The sequence below is a fragment of the Panthera uncia genome, chromosome D2 (genome assembly GCF_023721935.1).
Source record: "Panthera uncia isolate 11264 chromosome D2, Puncia_PCG_1.0, whole genome shotgun sequence".
Classification (NCBI taxonomy): domain Eukaryota; kingdom Metazoa; phylum Chordata; class Mammalia; order Carnivora; family Felidae; genus Panthera; species Panthera uncia.
Window position 1 is genome coordinate 34,936,995 of NC_064818.1, and position 19,287 is coordinate 34,956,281.

Sequence of the window (19,287 nt, forward strand, 5' to 3'; positions counted from 1 at the left end):
ACAAGAAACACTTGAGTCGCAGCTTGTGTAGTATCTAAAATAGTAATGATGCCTTATTTGTTCACGGTTTTAAAATTTTAAAAGCATTTTCATTGACATTGTTTTATTGAAAATTTTGAATAACCCTTAAAGATAGGAAAGGCTGTAGTTACTGTCCCGGGTCTAGACCTGAGGCCCCGAGGGGGTGAACAATGTGCCTAAAATCACACAGATCATAAAAGGCAAAACCAGGACCCAGTCATTTTATGCTTGGTAAAAGAATATCTTCATTTCTCTTTTTCACAGTGGATGGTTTCTCACTGGCCCCAAAGTCAATACTGTGATGATGCTGGTGAAGAGAAGAAAGTGACGGTCTCCTCTTTTCTTTGGATATTTTCTTCCTCCCTTTCTCTCCCCATCAAAGAAGAATGGCGTCTTGGGGTGGCTTTAGTCAGCCTCCCCACTGCTGCTTTCCTTTCCCTCTCCTCCTGGCAGGAAAGCAGGGTGATTATGGGGCATTCTCCTAGCTGAGGTGTTAAGGGTTTATGTAGTGCTTGTGGATGGATGGCTAATGGACTCAGTTGGGTTGTTTCAATGAAAGTTTCCCACAATCTGATACTAAAGTGGAAGGCTTGAGTGAAGCTTTCATCACTTTTTCACCAGACTCATCAAGGACTTCCTTTTCCTCTCTGGAAATTGTATTTCATGCGGTGTATTTCTAATCCAAGTGTTACATCAATCAGCAGTTCAGGGTAGGATTGTGGTTCTCCTGGAGTGTTTTACAAGCAAGGATGGGGTTTCTTATTCTTTTCTGCTCAGCCCTCCTGGACTCTTGGAAAAATACTCAAACTGCAATTTCCTTCCATCTATTATGACCTGTTCTTTTAGTTGCTATTAGAATTATTGGTTTTTCCAAGGCATTATCTTAATAAAGGCATTCGTTTCTGGGCTGTGCTTGACCTGTGGGTGAGACTGGGAATCTGTTTCTTCTCATGGTTATTATAAAGTTAGGGCTCTCAGAAAACTGAGAAAAATGGGAGCCTTTGAAACATGATCTCCTTGGCCAATGACTTCTCTGTTGCTAAAAGGGATGCTGGGTGGAGAGTCAGCCTATGTGTTTCAGCCTAGAGTGGTTTGTTTGTAAGAGAACCCTCCCAAATGGTCAGTTTTTCATGTTTTGGCTGTCAAAGAAAGAAACAAGACATTTTAAACTAACAGTGGTGGAAATATTGGATGACAAGGAAGGGGAAGTGAGATCTGGGACTTGGGCATATCACCCAGGCTGTTTTCTGGATGTTTGTCAGACATGTGACTTTGATGTGTTGGATTACTGGAGTCAGGGCTGGAGAGCTCTGTGACGAATATGTATTAGTTGACTGAAGTCCACCTAAGAATTAGGATCTGGTCATGAGCTGATGTCAAAGGAAGGCGATTGTGGACTCTGGGGTTTGGAGTTTGTTTGTTTTTTTTTTTTCCCCAATTTAACACATTTTTTTTAAATGGTTGAGAAAAAAATGCTGCCATTCCCCAAATAAAAATATTTAGCCAATATTTTCTTATACTGGGGGCAAAGGAGGGGACTTGTCCCCAAATTCTATCCTAGTCCTGTAAGAACTGAGATTAAAATTTGGATAAGTATTTTGCCCTTCTCGTTTTTAAAATTCATCTGAAGCTTTTTTGAAAAAACCTCCCAGCAACTGTGACAGGGTATCGCAGCTGTCTGAGGGTTTTTTTTTTTTTCTCCCCTGTTATCTTTCCTTTCTTTAAGAAAAGAGTCGTTTCAGAGGCAGCCGTGACAGCTCTGTCATTTCACTCACACCTCTAAATTTCTCTTTCTGTTGTCAGTCAGCAGACGACAGTCCCAGGATTCTGATGGGCCTGAGTGATGTCCAAATCCAGGAGAGATTGGAGAGAGGCCTGGAGCAGTGTGTCAGAAGCAGCCATCCTTGCCTTTATTCTTAGAAGAATTGTCAGGAGTTTAAAAAGTTCCTCTATGCCAGGATCCCTGAATCTCCACTGCTGCCATCTGCAGTATGCAATAGGTGGGGCTGGGACTCCCTTGAGCATATTTTCCAGATATTCCAGTTGAGTGAGAGTGTTGAGTTTCTCTGACCTGTGTTACCCTGGGGAAATTTTATTTCTTCATTCATTCATTTAAACACTTGCAGGTTCACAACAAAATTAAGAGGAAGGGACAGAGATTTCACATTTCCTGCCCTGACATCATCAACATCCTAAAGCAGAGTGGTATGTTTGTTACAACTGATGAACCTATGCTGACGTATCGTAACTACCCAAAGTCCATAGTTTACATTAGGATTCACTCTTGGTATTGTACCTTCTATGGGTTTGGACACATGTATCATGACCTGTATCCATCATTATAGTATTATATAGGGTATTTTCATTGCCCTAAAAATCCTGTATGTTATACCTGTTCATCCCTCCCCACACTAGGGAAATTAATACTACATTGGCAGTAATTCCTTTGAGGAAGAAAACTCTTCCACAACAACCATAGCATTGGCTCCTAACTTTTATGAGTGCTTCTATTCCAGGCACCGTGTTTTACATCCATTATCCCATTCATTTTCCAGCAGCCCTGTGGTAGGTACTATTTGTCATCCCATTGTAGTGATGAGGCATCTGAGGCTCAGCTCCATTAAATAACTTGGGTAACTTGCTGAAGGCCACGCAACAAATGAGTGATAGAGCTGGGATTCATGCTCAGGTCTGTGCGACACTGTTGCCCCAGTGCCTTAAGCCATATGCAGTTCTCATATGCCACAACTGTCTGTTTTCCATGGTGAAAGGAAACACGACAATTATAATGACCTGCAAGACAAGTGAGGCCTGTGCCCTTGTCTTCTGAAGCATGAAGGCACCTGGATTAAGAAGATAAGCAATTGCAGCACCACGAGTCTGGGGTTGTCAAAGCTGCCCCAAGGGGTGGGATAGAAAGGCCACCTGCATCTGGAAGGAAGGGTTCTTTAGATGAAATCAACCTGGATTTAGAGTATCTACAAAGGAGGCCCCAAAATATGTAGTAATGTGTATTTGATTTAGGTCATATGGTAGAGCCTTAATTTACCTACTGGTTCTGAGCTGTTCCAGGGCTTGGCATGTGGTTTGGGCAGTCTCAGTGGTTGCCTTGTAGATGTTGTCAGGATTATGGACAACAAACTTTTCATTGTTAGGGTCATCAGTTTTGCATCTTCTTTTATCTGTGGTATACCCCATTGCTCCCAGTTTTCTTCTTATGTCTTCTATTAATTTCTCTTGAAGACGCAGCATCTTCCTCATTCATGAGCATGTTCTGTATCCCACTGAACTGTTCCCTGGGACTGCTGTGGAGGGGAGGCTGATAACACACCTTGCCCAGCATGCTCCTGCCCATATTGCATTCGTGTTCAAGCCCAGAGCTTTCAGGTGATGAGCCACACAATGAAGTGTGATGCTCATTTATTCCTCCAAACCTTAGGTGTTAGATGTCTCGATTCTACAGATAGATTGCTTGAGTGTAAATCCTGTCTCTGCCTCTTAGTAAATGTGTTCCCATGAGGAGGTTGATTAACTTCTCTATGCCTTTGTTTCTTTGTCTGTAAAATGGGGGTGACAGCAGTACATGACTCATAGGATTGTTGTGATTGATAATTATGACTAGAGTTAACAGTTTTATAACCTCTGCTAAGAGCCAGGCCTGTTCGAAGAGCTTCATGTTTATTAATTTATTTAATCTTCACAGCAACGTAGTGAGGTTAGTACTGCTTTTTGCCCATGTTGTAGATGAAGACACTGAATTATGGGGAGCTTAAGTCATTTGATAAAGGTCAGACAGTTGGTAAACAATGGGGCAGAGATTCCAAACGAACTATTACATGCTCCTACCACCATCCTATTCCCTTCCTATGATTTAACACCTGAAAAGTACTTGGTGCCATGCTTTGAATATAGTGTGGGTTCAGTAAATACTGTCTGCCATAAATAATAATAACTACAGTATTATTATTGTTAATGCTAGGCACCATGTTAGCCATGGGTAGTAAAGACAAGCCACCCCCAAACAGTTCCCTTGTATACTTCACAAACTAGTGAGGAAAAGAGATGCTTAAATGGGCAATAGCCATCAGGTATATACAAGCTATAATATAAGATCTACAGGATAGTAAGGAAGGAACCATCATTTCTTTAAATAAAAATTACTGAGAACTTTTATATCTTGTTAGGCATTGTGCTAAGTCCCATAGGAATGTTATTTTCCTTAATTCTATATGGTAGATACCATTATTAATCTATTTACATAGACATTGAGACCAAGATGATGTTACGGTACTTGTCCAGGGTCATTTTGGCCAATGAGTGTTCAATCTGGGATTTGTTTGTCTGAAAGCCCTGGCTTTAAGCCACTGCCCCACTTGCCTGAATATGTCTACATTGTCAGTGGGACTTCATAATCCTTTCCTGAAAGATTGAAACAGGAGTGACCAAATAACAGTGAGGTCACTACCTCTCTGTCACTGTCCCTTCGGAACCAGGCTTCTAAGAGATTTTTCAGTGAATTGGTAGTTAACTGGATGGAAGCTACCATTTATGTTGACTGGTTTGTCATCTTTAGAATGTTGACTGATTTGTCATCTTTGGAATGGACCATGTTGGACTTTGATCCCCAACATGTATGCTTACGTGACTCTCTCTTCATGGAATGCCAATGACTGCATTCTTCAAGGCCAGATGGGGTGCCCTATTTTTGTGACCTTCCATGAAAATGCCTGTGCTTTCCTTTTCTTTGAAGCCTGGACTCTAAACCATGCACTTAAGCACTTCTATCACATTTTTCTCTTTGTTCAATTTCATGGATATTAGGCTTCTCTGACCAACTATCTTTAAAGTGCTCTTAGAAATAGAAGCCATGTCTGCTTAGTATCCTACAATATTCATCACAAGCTAATGAATAAACCAGACGCCCCCAAACTGGGAGTCATTTTTTATTTCTTTCTTTCTGTCAGCCCACATCTATCCATCAAAGTCCTGTCAGCTCTACTCCTAAAATATTTCCTGAGTCTCCACTACCACCACCCTGGATCAAGCCACCATCATATCTTGCTGGAAAAACCACAGTAGCTTCCTTTCTGCTCTGTCCCTTCCCTTCTTGCCTCCCTGTAATTCATTTGCCATATGGCAGCTAGAGCAGGCTTTTAAATTGCGAATTAGATCATGCCACTCTTCTATTCAATCCCTCCAAAAACCATTTGTACTTGGTATAAAATCCAGAGTCCTTCCATGGCCTATGAGGCTTGGTGTGATCTGATCCTGTCAACCTTGCCCACCCTGTTTTGTGGGCCTTTTCCCATTCTGGACACACTAGCCCCCTGCTGACCTTGGACTGTCACTCAAGGACAGCAAACTTTTTTTTTTTTTTTTTGTCTTGGAATCTTTAACAAGTTATTAGTTTTGTGTAGAACATTAGAACATTCTTGGTTTCGTGAGTTCCTTCTTATCATTCAGGTGTCAGCTCCAATGTCACCTCCTCACAGAGACTTTCTTTGATAAGTATAACTGAAATAGTCCTCACTCCTAACTGGAGCTTGCATTATATTCCCTTACTCTGTCTTGTTTTCGTCAGAGCACCATTACTATCTTTTTATTCATTTGTCTGCATGTGTAATATCTATTTTCCTCCAGTAGAATATAAGCTCCATGAGAGAGGCCATCATCTACCTTGTTTGATCCTGGATTCTCTCCACCTCCCAGACTGCTTGGCCCATAATGCCAGCTAATAAATAATAAGTAGTTGATATTTAATAAGGGATTACTATTTGCCAGTCATTGTTCTAAGCACTTTACGTGTATTCACCTAATCAGTTTTCACAGTGACCTCAGGGTGTGGGTATTCATATAATTCGTATTTTACAGGCGAGGAGACTGAGACACAGAGAGTTTACACCACAGCACAAAGTCACACAATGAGTAAGTGACAGAGGCTGGATTCAAAAGCAGGCAGCCAGGCTTCCGAGCCTTTGTTCTCAGTCACCACATCACAGTGGATCTCAGGTAGATCATAAATACTTGTGGAATGAATTGATAAATAGAAGATGCCCACTAGAGCCAATAATCCTGGATTATTGTAGAAATGTTCTGAGCCTGGACATCGTCAAATACATCAGAGCAGAGGCTGCGGCACCACCCATGTGGGTAATAAATACCCCACAATGCCAAGTGGGTTTTGCTTACCATGGAAGCTGCTATTTATACTTTATACTTGATAGAGCCGTCTGGCTCAATGGTCCTTTTTTTTTTTTTTTTTTTTTTTAAGATGAGAGAATTGTGGGAAATATTTTGTTTTCCCCGGGAGCCAGGCTATGTATTTACTTCAAGTTTTATTAAATGAGTTATAAATTTTCCCAGCAATTTACTCATAGCTCAAGAGGTTTAATTTGCATGTGTTGCCTTTTACAATATGCTTTTCGTAATGTTGCAGATGCTTCTTCCCCAGCTTCAGTAAACAACAGGCACTCGGCCAGGTTTTTGACTGAACATGTGCCAGGCCTTGAAAATACAAATTAACCCCATGATGGCCGTCGGGGAGGGGGGCTGGTGCATGCCCTACTCTGTCCAGGGCATCTAAGTAGCTGAATGGAATTCGTGAGGGGGATTGAGACAGAGATTTTCTGGGTATTCCTTTTGAATATATTTTGAATGTTGCTTTGACCTACAAAATAAGGCAGACATTTATGCTTAGGCATCAGATTTGTATTTGGTTTTACTTAAGATATGGTGTTAGTATGATGACAAGAAGGGCTGTTGGGGCCTTCTGATGATTTCTGGAGAGGCCAAAGTCATTTTGGCCTTGAGGGCAGTTGGCTAAGGGTCTGTGATGGGGAAGCTGTTTGAGCCACTAAGAAGCCAGCTCCTCTGAGAGTCCAGTGTCTGATGTCCCTTTGGTTCCATGAGAGAGCAGCAGGGTTGAGAACTTACCCTTTGGAGTCACACTGTTGGGTCTGAGTTCTGGCTCTACCGCATATTAATTGCGTGACTTCAGGCATGGTACTTAATCCTTTTCTGTGCCTCAGTGTCTTCATTTGTATAAGTGAGGTTATAATAGTCCCCATCATGTAGGTTTGTTGGGAGATTGAAATAGAATATTGTATATAAAACATTTGGAGCAGTGGTTCGTAAATGAACACATAAATGGCACTACCTATTGTTTCAGGCCCTGTTTGGTTCCTGAATACTTAGGGGACAGATGCTCTGGGTAGAGTTTTTCTGGTTGTACCTTGGTTGAGGTGGTAGGTGAACTGCTAGAGTAAGAGATCGGTGCTGTATTCATTAGAATGAGAATGTAAGAGAACGACTCACCTTACGTAGCTTAACATTATGGAGCTTTCTTTCTCGCATGGAAGAAACGTGGGGGTAGGTAGTAAAGGGTTGATGTGCTAGTTTCATGATGTCATGAGGAGCCCTGGTGTCTTCCCCTTGAGCTCTATCATTCTTAGCCTATTTTCTTATGATTCCAGATATGGCTTGTACTCTTGCCATCATGTCTCATTCCAAGAAGCCGGAAGGGGGGAGGGACAGAGAATGAAATCGTTTTCTTTTAAGGAAACTTCCATGATGTCCGACCTGACACATCCCCCTACATCGCATTGGCCAGAACTTAATCGCAGAGTCACAGGTAGCTGAAAAGAAAATAGACTCTTTCATTTTGGCAGCCCTATGCCAGATAAAAAGTGGCTCTGTTATATAGAAGGGGGTATGGAGAGGGTGTTGAAATAGCAAGGGCAGATGAATTGTTATTATTGGTCCATGGTTGTTGTGGCTTAGAAGGAATTAAGGTTGTTGTGTTAGAAGGAATTCCCAGGTACATAGAGCAGTATTTTTTTTTAAGTTTACTTTTGAGAGAGAGACAGAGTGAGTGGGAGAGCGACAGAGAGAGAGGGAGAGAATCCCAAGTAGGCTCCGCCTGGTGTGGGACTAGAACTCACAAACCCTGAGATCATAACCTGAGCCGAAACCAAGAGTCAGATGCTTAACTGAGCCATTGAGGTGCCCCCAGCAATATTTGTCTAAAGTCTGTTTCATTGATAATTTTAGATAGTAAATGGGAATTATAAACTAATCTTGTAATTATTTTTATATCAGCTAAATTATAACTAGAATATAAAACCCAGGATTTCATAGGTATCATAGAGTAGTATAAGATATTTTAGAATTGAAGTGACTCAAGGCTTTACAAAATTAAGTAAATGCAGGCATAGCGAGAATGAGCGGGGAGAATGCATGGTGGTTAAGTGTGGACACGGGGGCCAGACTGTCTGAATTGCAATTTGTGCTCTGCCGCTTATTGGCCAAATGACCTTTACCTTTCCGTGCCACAGTTTACTTGTCTGTGAAATGGCATTAATACTAGTACCTACTTGCTAAAGTTGCCTTAAAAATCAAAGAAATTAGTACTTGAAAGCTCTTAGAATAGTGCCAGGCATGTGGTAAATTCTCTGTAAACATTTATCATTGTTATTGTTGCTGCTGCTGCTGCTGTTACGATTATTGTTGTTTTTACTAGTATTATTATTAATTACGAAAGACAGCCCTTGGATGGAGGAGCAGTTATGAGGGTGCCGCATACCTGCCTAAAAGTAGGGAAACACTGGCTTAGAAGAATGATTTTGGTGGTGAACCAGGACCAATCTTAGGCAGAGCTATAAATAATAGTTGTATTAACAGTTAAAACTAGTGTTTTATAGTTTAAAGTGGTTCCATATATGATAATAACATTGACTAGAGTTTATTGAGCATTTACTGTGTACTGGGTACCATGGGGTTTGCTTTAAAGATAGCACTTTGGATTCCCCCAACACTACAAGCTAAGTGTTCTTTCTGTTCTATAGATGGAGAAACTTAGTGTGGGACATGTTCAGGAAATTGCTGAACATTCCGTGTCATCATGGGACCAGGTTCAAAATCCCTGCTTATAAAAAAAAAATCTTTGCTCCATCTCTCTTTGGGGCCTCTCTCTTGCCTTTCAGTTGTCTGGAACTCCTTTATTCCTACCTTGCCTCCAGGACCCTCTGATTCCTCTTCCTTCCCATTTCCCTTCCATGCTCTAGTTACCAGCTTGTGCACATGCTGTCTATTTCCTAAGCCTTTATGCAGTGTCAAAACTGGCCTGTCCAGGGTCCATGTTCCTGCAGGACACAGATGACAGCATCTAGTTTAATGAACGGATTTGTGAAAATGGACATTAATGGACTAATATGCTACTTCTCTGAGTAATTCATTTTGGAATAGGCCTAGAAATCTTAGGCAGGAAGAAGTTTAGCAGCCTCATAGGCTTGTCCTGCAGTTGACCAAGGGGGGCTTGGTCTAACAACTCCTAAGTCATTCTTTGTGACTTTTCTATTACTCTATCATAGAGTCCTGACAAAAATGGAACACCGAGATGGTGAAAAAGAAGACCAAATATGCTGTTGAGTCAAGGGCAAGGGCTCTATCACTACCCACCCCCAGAACCCAGACCTCCCAAGTCCTAGCCTGGTGCTTGGCACATGGTGAGCATTCAGTCAATATTGTTGAGTATCTGTATCACTTACTAGAGGCCTTTCAGATGTGAAGGGAACAAAAGGCCCCCTTAAGGAATGGGACGAGTTAAAATGGGTAGAGTTTGGTTGAGCTTTTTGGGTTTGATAGATTTGTTTGTTTGTGTGGGCTATAATGGTCTGTCACACAGGTCAGCTTGCTGTCACCCATGGACGCTGTGTGTTTCCGGTTAAGCGTGAACTGAACATGAATAGCACAGTGCTGGGATGGGGGACATTCATCTTCTACTCTCCTCTCTGTCTTTGAGCTGGAGGCTCAATGTGTTACTCTTGTGATGTCATAAAGCACCTGATGTCTTAGTACATCCGGTAAGAATTATTTGCTCTTTTACTCTTCCTACAAATTGCACCTTATGATCCATTGAATTTCACTTTCTATTTTTCCAACATTTCTCATTTTCTGCTCTTTTTTTTATCCTCTCTCTCAGACCATTGGGGGAAGGAAACAATGTTGCTTAGCAACCAGTAGGAAACCAGTCAATACTGTTTCTAATATTAACCCATTGGTAACAAGGATTCAAGGCGATCCTTGTGTTCTCTAACCCTCCCTAGCGTGTTTGAAACTATGAGTTCCCAAAAGTTGGCAGCTGACCTTCATGTTCTCATCAGGAGCCTCAAGGATATTCATGGGTAGTCGTAAATATTCCAGAGTTGTAAGTTATATAAATTGTCTCTTTATTAAAGCGATTCAATGTTTGGAATCTTAATTTAGGAATCTGTTGCGATTATTTTGCTTTCACTTGTTGAACAAAATAGTTTCTGATCTCAGCAGGTCGTGTGTGTGTGTGTGTGTGTGTGTGTGTGTGTGTGTGGGTGGGTGGGTGTGTGGGTGGGTGTTTGGTGTTTGATCACTGAAGTTCATTCATCTGGCAATATCTGTTTTTCTGGATTGTATTATTCATTCTTCTGTAGCATTTATTGAACTCTTTGTGCCAAGGACTGTGAAGACTCTGAGGAATAACCCTGAGTACACCTGGTTCTTGTATCAGTCTTCTTGTCAGCAAAGTCTTTTTCTCTTTTCAGCTTCCTTTATTCAAATAACAGATAATATTGCTGTGTTTTCAGATACTGTAGTTACTCTTCTACTAGAATGGTTTCTTTGGCTTTGACTAGACAATATTATTCTTAGGTTCTTTAGACTTTTAGGAAGGAAGAAATAGGATGCAACAAAAAGATAAATCTTGCCCAGTGTTTCTCTCAAACATACAAGGTTGTGGCTGGCACACATAGGTAAAGGTTTGGAGCATGAATCTGCCTTACACAAAATGATGTTAAATGAAGTTACCCTTCACTGCTTCTCTTCTTATGTATGTGCACTCTTTTTGCTACAGATAACTTATTAAATCTTCCAAACACTCAGCACCCTTAGGCCAGTCAATATCAGCCCCCTGTGGGGATTAGTGAGTGGATCTCTCTTTCTCATTAGAGTGTCATTAACATTACTGAAGACTCTCTACAAACAGAATATCTTCGGCGTGGATCGCGATTTATTGGCACATTCCTGATAGGCTGAGTGAGTTTTGAGCAGATTGTCCTCTTCTTTCACTCACCAGGGGGTGATTCACCTCTACTTTTATCTCCTGGAGCACCTTGCAGGTGATAGGGTTTACTATTCTAAGTCCCTGCATTGCCCTGCAGGGGCTCATTTCCTCTAGGTCCTTAGAGCCCTCATCAACTAGGTCACTGTTGAGTTGTGAGGGTTGTGTGGATTTGTCACTTAGCATGAGTGACCACATTTCCACAGCTCTTGGGCTTGGGCCCTGAGTTAGTTGTTTCAGTTCATGGAGAAGAAGCATCTTCCACAACCAGATGCTGTGAAGTAAGCTGTAGGTGATTCCATCCTCAGTGACTTTAGGTGCTCAGTTACGATCCATCTGGGAATAGTTACTTAGGACTCATCAAGGTGTGGCTTTGAACTGGATTTTGACAGATGTCTCCAAAAAGGAGTAGGCACTGGAAGCTCCTGAGATATCCTTACATAGAATTTGAGGTCTTGCCTTATATCAGTCATTCAGCACAGAAAAGGAGAGCGGCCATATAGATCTAGGCAGAGGCATAATTCTAGCATTTTCCATTATTGAACCGTAACCTACTATGTGACAGGTACCTAGATAGGCCCCTTGCATACATTATCTTTCAGTCTTTCCAGGAGCCTTGCAAGGAAGGTATTTGTCTCTCTGATTTATAGATTCAGAAAGGGTAAATATCTGTCTCAAGGTTATACAGCCCACAGGGATTTAAATGCAGACAGGGCCTGAAGGCATCCTGTGCTCTTTTTGCTGGGCCACACTGCCTCCTTTGCAAGTTGGCTTTCACCTGAAAGCAGGGAAGAGTTTGCCGGTGGGGGGGGGGGGGGGGGGTGGTGGTGGTGGTGGTGGTGAACAATCCTAGATGTGGGGAATGTGGAAATCAAGCCATCACTACTCCCAGACCAGTTTTCACCATGTGAAAGCATTTAAAAAAATTTTTTTTTTACATTTATTTATTTTTGGGAGACAGAGAGAGACAGAGAACAAGTGGGGGAGGGGCAGAGAGAGAATGAGAGAATCTGAAGCAGACTCCAGGTTCTGAGCTGTCAGCACAGAACCTGATGCGGGGCTTGAACTCACAAACTGTGAGATGATGACCTGAGCCAAAGTCAGACGCTTAACCGACTGAGCCACCCAGGCGCCCCCATGTGAAAGCATTTAGATCATCCAGTGTGTGCCAGTGATAAGCTGTAGCTGTAGTAGAATTGAACCAAATTAAAATATCAGACTCATGAACTCAGAACCTCTTTCTTGGTCTCTAATTCACTGCCTTGCTGTGTGGCTTTCTGTCCTTTCTGAACACGAAGTGATTCATTTTGAGGTGGCTGGTGTTCTCTGAGTTAGTGGCAGTTTTGATGATGATCGTGATACCACTTATCATGAGCTCTTGACACACTCTAGACACCAGCCTAAATATTTTACTAATATTATTCAGTTGTCTTCTGGCAATCATGTTGGGTAGATGATACAATGCTCATTTTCAGTAGAGAAGACAGAGGCTCAGAGAGGTTAACAAACTTGCCCAAGATCACATAGCTAGTAGTTGGAACAGCTGGGATTTGAACCCTGGACATCCCTTGATTCAAAGCCATCCTCAACATTTCACTCTGCTGATAAGCAGGGGACTTCAGAAACAGGTAGGATGTGTGCCACATACTTGAGCATGATTTTCCCAGTATTGTATTTCATGTATGTTAATTTGTACTTGTGTATACAGTTAAACTATAAACACCTGGAGGGCATGGGCCATTCCCTAAATTTGTGATATGTTAATATTGAATGCTTGGTGGTGTGCAGTATAAATTAGATTTGTTCATTGCTTCTCTTCCCCCTTGGCAGCCATTCTGCTTTCTCCCCTCTGCTATTGACAGAGAACTCATATCCTAAAGTATTGGAGAAAGAATGCTATCAGCAGCTGGACTCCCTTGTATCAGATAAATTTTACAGAAAAGTATTTGGATTTTGTTTTGTCTTGAGCCCGCTCTGAATTGTTGGTATCCTGGGAAATAGTAGAACACATACACAAGAGCTCTACTACTTGCCTCTGGATGCCCTTGGGCATGTTACCTCACCTTTCCCACCCTGGATTCCTTGACTTTTTATAAAAGGGCTCTAAAATAGTACCTACTTCATAGGTTGGGATCATTTGGTGTAGGCACTGTCACATAGCCAGTGCTCAATAAAATGGAACTCTTTGTGTTTTAGGTCTTGTGTTTTATTTACTGAGTAGAATTCTGAATTTTTCATGGACAATTACAGGAGTGGAGGATCAGGCTGAACTGTCCATAGGGCAGAGTTGGTGGAATCCATTATGATAGGATGAAAAGTGGGAGGTTTGGGAGACAGTAAAAAGATATTCTTGCCCTCTAAGGTATATGAATTCTCTTCTGATGCATTTTAGTTCCATTGTTAGGATATGGACATGGGGTTAAGAAGTACTTGTCTAGTGCATGACCTTTCCCAAAGAGAACTTTGGCGGGCATTGCCTGTCACATTCATGTGTCCCATCTGGCAGAGAACAGGAATCTTGCTGCTAAATGCAGCACTCTTAACTTCTCCATGTGGCCTGCCATCCAATTTCGGGAGCAAGAAACTAAAAATATTTCCTGATGAGAAGTAACTTCTCTTGTGTTCATGCCTCACTCATGGCAGCCTTCCACTCACAGCAGGGCTACCCAGTGCTGGTCATAGGTGGCACGTGTGGCAGCTGGGGTCTGGCCCCTAGTTTGGGGTGATGGAGGAGAGAGGGTCCCAGAAGAAGAATAGAGGGCCTACTACTCCCTACTCAGGCAGAAGGCTAATTCCTCTGCCTGCTTCAGATTGGATTGGAGAAAGGGATCTAGGCATGTACATTGCATTTTTCATGGCACTTCCACTGCCTTGCATGGCTGTGCCACTTTGTCACCAGTCCATTCAAGGCCCAACCTCCAAGTCTCTGCTGCTTCTCTTCCCCAGAACACAGGAATCTTCTCAAGGGATTCTACTCTTTGTCCTTGGTCTATAGCTGAACTTGAGGTTAAATCACCTGCCCCCTCCAAGTCCTATCCATTCTTCTCTGGTCAGAGGATGAGTTTTAGAAACACTTACTGCAGAGCATACTGCCAGGCTAGCTTTTGAAATTTTATAGCCCCATATTAGCGATCCTTTAAATGTAATAAAATTATAAAAGAATGCTTAAGTGCAGTTGGATTTAAAAAACATAATTTATATTCGTTTGTTTAATCATTATGGAAACGTAGTGTATGTGTGTATCCCCAAAGCATTAATTTTCCTGAAGTAGCTCTCATTTATATTTAGAAATTACATATTTTAAATGTAGCATGTATATGTGTGTACCTGTGTGTTAGATGTGTAGTATTGTGTTTACACATGTGTATGTGCATGTATACACATGCATGCAAAAGCCTCTCTATTTTCCCTGCATTTTCTCTGCCTCCCATGCTGCTGTTCATGCAGGGAGCAGGCAGGCAGGGCTGGGGCAGGGGGAGTGAGCTGTACCTTGTTGAGCTCTGACCATGCTCCATGAGGTCACACGAGAATGTCAATGTCTGGATGGATGAAGTGGCAGGCCTTTCCTTCAACAGCTTGATGACTTAGCTGGGTTCTTGCTGAGCTCATCCCTGTGTAGCAACAGGACAGTAAGTGCTGGCCGTGTGGCTGGAGAAGTGCTCACTACTAGAGAGAGCTGCTCTGGTCCTGTGAGGGTTGGCTGTCTGGATTTTCTGGCGGGGTGGGGGGGGGGTCTGTGCTCTGCAGGAATGAGATCAAGCTGGCAGCTCGAGGAGGAGAAATAGGCAAGAGCACAGGCCTTGGTTGAGCTTCCCAGGCTGTGGCCTGGTCTGTGGAGCGGGAAGGAAGAGTCAAGGCCACAGAGCTGTCAACTGCTCTGCCTCATGTCCTCCCAGCAGGGTTGGGGAAGGCCTGCCAGGCCTGCCAAGAGAAGTAGCCATGTGGCTGGTCACGGTCCAAGGGCACCTGTCCCACACACAGGGCCTGGAGCGGGAAGGACTCCTCCGTCATGCAGTCTGAGCACGAGTATAGTGTTTGTCCCTTTGTCCGTGTCCCTGTTTGGGGGATCAAGGGAATGCATCGACCCTATGAGGACATGTCTGCAGCCAGGCAAAGGGCTCACGTGGCATGCCAAAGGAAGGCTGAGAGTTTCAATTCCTGGGGGTGAGTTTTACATTTGGAAACAGAGTGTCAGCAGGAGTGGTCACATTTTGCTTTTCCAAGCCCTGAGTTTAAGAGGAATGGGCTCAAGAACAGAGAGGGTGGTATGTTCTTCCTCACCCTCTGCCCAAACATCATTCTTAATGAATCTCAAGTCATAATATTAAATGTTTAGGTCTTCAAGTCCAAAGCCCAAGAACCCTGATATAATAGTGAGAATGAAGATTGTTTTCTAGTTATTTGTAAGAAAAGCCTGAATATGTCATGTGTGGAAGCAGTTACCTGTGGCTGAACTCCTTGTCCTCTGAGATGGGGAGAGGTTTGACAGTGGTCTTTGAAGAACAAATACCATGTTGGACGGTTAGCAGAAATTTCTTATATTTATTTTGTTTCTGATTGAGGGGAAAATCTGAGGAAAAATGGAAAATGGGAAAGGAAGTGAGTAGGAAAAGGAAGGAGTTGTTTTTAAGATGGAGAGAAACAGAACTGTTAAAAATACCAGTCATCCATGGCATCCAGCATATTGCATGTTTTACTAATCAGAATCTCAGTTATTTTATTTTTTGTTTGTTTGTTTATTTAAGTAATCTCTACACCCAACGTGAGGTTTGAACTCACAACCCCGAGATCAAGAGTCATATGCTCCAACAGTCAAGCCAGCCAGGCATACCAGAATCTCAGTTTAAATTATCATCAACAGAAATTTATTAGTCCACATATCTGAAAAGGCCAAGGGTAAATATGACTTTCAGCACAGCTGGATCCACAGCCCAAATCATACCAGTCACAGTTGATCTCTTTCCCCACCTCCCAGTGCTACTTTCCTCTTGGTGGCTCTCTGGCTTTCCCTTCAAGGAGGCAAGTTGGCTGCTAACCCCGTAGGGCTTCCGCATTATCTCCCCAGCAATCTCAATGGAAAAAGAGAGATTCCCTCTTACCAGACTCTTCAAAAAAACCAAATCGGTTCTTACCATCCCTGAATGGGGCCCATACCCATCCTGAACCATTGTCAGCAGTGTGGGATGTGACTGGCCAGGCCAGTTTATGTGTCTTTCTGGAGCCTGGGGTGGAGTTAATTCCACAGAGCTCAGGGATTGAGCAGTGCGGAATTCCCTGGCTCTTATCAGAAGAAAGGTGAATGCACCCTGGGCAGGCAAAGACCTTCCAAAGCAAGATGTGACCAAGCTGGAAGGGGGATCTGAAAAGAGTTAATGACATAATGAAGAGTGAAGGTGGAAGCCAAGGAAAACCAAACCTGTCCATTGCCTGAGTGTCCAAAGGCTGTATGTTGGCAGAAGGTCTCTTGCATCAGATAGGAGTTGAGCAAGTTGTTTTCTAGATAGCACTTGCAATTAAGAGTATCCTCCCCACCCACTAAGATGTGGAATTAAGGAATGTGATTGTTTGGACACATTAATCATTTCTAGAACCAATCATTCCAGAGGTCTGAGAGTTCGGAGAAGAGAGACTCATAAGTTGGAGTGAATGTATTATGAGCACCTTTATTTAGCAGACACCAGTGTTTTAAAAATCAGTGTGGTTTTTTCTTTCTTTATGAAGTATGGATGATTTTACAACTTCAGTCTCTTGAAACTCTCATAACCTTTGGCGAAAAGGAAATATTTTCTTCCATTACGACTAAGTTACTCAAACTGTGTTCCCTGGAATACCAGGGGGGACAGGTGGCTCAGTGTTCCACAAGAAAAAATAAATAAAAGTATGTGCTTGATGAGTTTGAGAATTCTTGCTCCCCTTTCCCCTGGGGGAGGGGGATTCTTATCTGCCGTGCTCATTATCACATTAAGGGCTCTGAGAAGTTTGACAATAGGAAAACCTTCAGACTTTGTTCAACTAGGTATTATAGCTAGCTTATGTGACCATAGAATACTTTTCTCAAGGCACTAGCATAGTTTTGAGTATGGTTCATAAAACATTGCCTAAACAGTCAGCCATAGTTTCTTTGATTTGTACACACAGAGCCATCTGGAAAGGCTTTCATCACTCAGTCTTGTCTCAGATGTTGGAAGGGACTTCCCTCCACTATGAATCTCTGAGTGGTGTTTCTCCACCTCTAAGCCAAATATCTCACCATAATCAGCTTTCTGAGAGATTTATAATGCAAATAATGCTGGCTTCTCACTGCTTTTGCCTCTTTGGGCTTCCTCATCGGTATACAGCTTCAATAATACCCGTGTTTCGGCCCTGAGAAGATGGACTGAGATTAGCTTTACCAATATCACCTTCTGCTTGTGGTACCCAAGATGATTTGGGGATGTGCACAGATACATCATTAATCACACAGGGAAAAGCTACTCCCTTTTCAATTCTCTTTCTGTCCTTTTGATCATAATAAAGAGAATGTGTTTGTTTTTTTTTTAAGCAGCATTCAGGCTCAAGGCCTTCAGCAGGCTGCTAACTAAAATTTAATATTGTTTTTGTTTTGCATATTTCTCTGATTACTTTCTTCTTTTGACTCTGAACACTAATGATATGTGATCCTGGTTTTTCCTTTATGATACTTAAATAGAATTCCCTTTTAAAATAAATGTAAGGGATAATTAGTCACTTAGAGTAATGGCACTAATGGATATTTTGAGCCAGATAATTCTTTTGTTTGGGGGTGGGGTGCATTCTGTGTATTGTAAGATATTTCGAGCAGCCTTGGCCTCTGTCCACCAGAAGCCAGTAGCACTGCCTCCTTCCAAGTTGTGACAGTCAAAAAATGTCTCCATACATTGTCAGATATCCTTTGGGGAGTGTGATTGGCCCCAGGCAGTGAGAACCACCAATTTGAAGATTTAAAACAAAAAGAAGTGAATACAAATAGCAGTGGCATGTACACATAGCAAAAGTCGTGAAGTTGTAATGGGTGACCGGGTTTGAGTCCTGGTTTAGTTTAGTGACTACCATTACTGGTATACTTGGGGCACCTGGGTGGCTCAGTCACTTGAGCATCCAACTTTGGCTCAGGTCATGTTCTCATGGTTCGTGAGTTTAAGCCCTGCATTGGGCTCTCTGCTGTCAGCACAGAGCCCCCTTTGGGTCCTCTGTTCCATGCCCCCTGCCCCCGCTTTCTGCCCCTCCCTTGCTCAGGCTCTCTCTCTCTCTCAAAAATGAATATTAAAAAAAAAAAATGGAACACCTTCACCCCACCCTGTCACTGGCTCCACTTAAAAGCCTTTCCAGGTGGCTCTGTGTGTGCACATCAGTGACAATCCCTGCTCTCTCTAGGCACCTGGGAAGAAAATCAGTTTGGGCCACATTGTTTGCAGACTTGTCCATGCTTTGCAGAAGTACCAGAAGTACAGGAAGGGAGAAGTACACACCCCAGCCCCACGGGAAAGGCCAAGTTGCCAGACATTTGAAAAGAAATGCTGAGTCATAATTTCCTTCATTCAGGAATTAGCTTGTGCTCTTGAGATTTTGAACTATGGTGAAACACAGAGCTGGTGAATGAGCAAGGTTTAAAGATTCATTCAGCATTAGCATTGGTGAGGATTGCCGGATCCTTTCATTAATTGGATTCAGGTTATACGTGTTTCATTTAGAAGCAGCTGTGATCACTAATGGAATGACCCCTGCGTCATTTTCTGCTCTGAAGCAGGAGGCGAGATGGCTCCTCTTATTATGTTGTGTTTCCCACTTCTGCTGACACCAAACGCTGATAAAATACGGCCTGTGGCCTTCAACCAAGCTCCCCTCTTTTAAAAGAGAATTTTGTTTTCATTTTCAGTAAAGAGACAGGCCCCAGGCTTAAAACGAATAGGGCTTCACGTTGCTTCACTGAATGCAGCAAAGGCATAGGACTTGAGAGCAGTGGGTTTCCTTTTCCACGCACTGCTCTTCCCTCCTACAGCTCTCCACAACCACACAGGAGACAGAAGCAGGCCCCGGATATAGGAGGCCGCTCCCCAATCTCCATTACACTTGCAGCTCACTTGTCCCCTACTCTTGCCTTTCTGTGCCATTCCACCAACACTCACCCAGTCCTTTCTGTACTGAGTTGTTCTAAGCAT

At 42.6% G+C, this 19,287-nt stretch overlaps 1 protein-coding gene and 1 long non-coding RNA gene across 7 annotated transcripts in view; one reads left to right on the forward strand and one right to left on the reverse strand.

The window, feature by feature from the left end:
• Positions 1–19,287, forward strand: part of LRMDA (leucine rich melanocyte differentiation associated) — a 576,509-nt gene that overhangs the window by 510,365 nt on the left and 46,857 nt on the right. The gene's annotated exons all lie outside the window — the stretch shown is intronic.
• Positions 7,570–15,633, reverse strand: LOC125933308 (uncharacterized). Its single transcript, XR_007460920.1, has 3 exons — positions 15,554–15,633; positions 14,600–14,721; positions 7,570–7,655 (listed from the first exon to the last, which is right to left on the reverse strand). It is a non-coding gene; the product is annotated as an uncharacterized LOC125933308 (long non-coding RNA).